Source organism: Arachis ipaensis, chromosome B4 (genome assembly GCF_059453495.1).
Source record: "Arachis ipaensis isolate K30076 ecotype BB chromosome B4, ASM5945349v1, whole genome shotgun sequence".
NCBI classification, from domain to species: Eukaryota; Viridiplantae; Streptophyta; class Magnoliopsida; order Fabales; family Fabaceae; genus Arachis; species Arachis ipaensis.
Window position 1 is genome coordinate 91,484,647 of NC_142439.1, and position 1,294 is coordinate 91,485,940.

Sequence of the window (1,294 nt, forward strand, 5' to 3'; positions counted from 1 at the left end):
TTCAAGAACTCCCTTCTTCATAGGCGTCCCATTACTCATAGGATTCCTCTCAGAAGTATACATGAACTGGTTATTAGCAACCATGTCAATGAGTTCTTGAGCTTTTGCAGGCGTTTTCTTTAGGTGAATGGATCCACCTGCAGAAGTATCCAATGACATCTTTGATAGCTCAGATAAACCATCATAGAATATATCCAGGATGGTCCATTCTGAAAGCATATTAGAAGGACACTTTTTGGTCAGCTGCTTGTATCTTTCCCAAGCTTCATAGAGGGATTCACCTTCTTTCTGTCTGAAGGTTTGAACATCCACTCTAAGCTTGCTCAGCTTTTGAGGAGGAAAGAACTTGGCTAAGAAAGCCATGACCAGCTTATCCCAAGAGTTCAGGCTGTCTTTGGGTTGAGAGTCGAATCACACTCTAGCTCTGTCTCTTACAGCAAAAGGGAAAAGCATGAGCCTGTAGACTTCAGGATCTACTCCATTAGTCTTAACAGTATCACATATCTACAAAAATTCAGTTAAGAACTGAAAAGGATCTTCAGATGGAAGTCCATGAAACTTGCAGTTCTGCTGCATCAGAGAAACTAATTGAGGTTTCAGCTCAAAGTTGTTTGCTCCAATGGCAGGAATGGAGATACTTCTTCCAAGTAAATTGGAATTTGGTGCAGTAAAGTCACCAAGCATTCTCCTTGCATTATTGTTGTTGGGTTCGGCTGCCATCTCCTTTACTTGTTCGAAATTTTCAATAAGGTTGTCTCTGGATTGTTGTAATTTAGCTTCTCTTAGTTTCCTCTTTAGAGTCCTTTCAGGTTCTGGATCAGCTTCAACAAGAATGCCTTTTTCCTTGTTCCTGCTCATAAGAAAGAGAAGAGAACAAGAAAAGAAGAGGAATCCTCTATATCACAGTAAAGAGGTTCCTTATTGTTAGTAGAAGAAGAAAAGGAATAGGGATGAAGAAGAATGAAGAATCCAAACACAAGGGTAAGGATAGGAGCAGTGATGTGAGATGAAGAGAAGTGTTAGTAGATGAATAAATAATTAGAAGGAGATGAGGGAGAAGGATTTTCGAAAATTATTTTTGAAAAAGGTTAGTAATTTTCGAAAATTAAAAATCAAAAATTAAAATAATTAGTTAATTAAAAAGAAATTTTTGAAAAAGGGGGAAGATATTTTCGAAAATTAGAGAGAGAGAGAGAGTTAGTTAGGTAGTTTTGAAAAAGATAAGAAACAAACAAAAAGTTAGTTAGTTAGTTGAAACAAATTTTTAAAAGATAAGAAGTTAGGAAGTTAGAAA

The 1,294-nt window shown here is 36.6% G+C and overlaps 1 non-coding gene across 1 annotated transcript; it reads left to right on the forward strand.

The window, feature by feature from the left end:
- Positions 1–213: 213 nt before the first annotated feature.
- LOC148568349 (small nucleolar RNA R71) lies at positions 214–321 on the forward strand. Its single transcript, XR_015881537.1, has one exon. It is a non-coding gene; the product is annotated as a small nucleolar RNA R71 (small nucleolar RNA).
- The last annotated feature ends 973 nt before the right edge of the window (positions 322–1,294 follow it).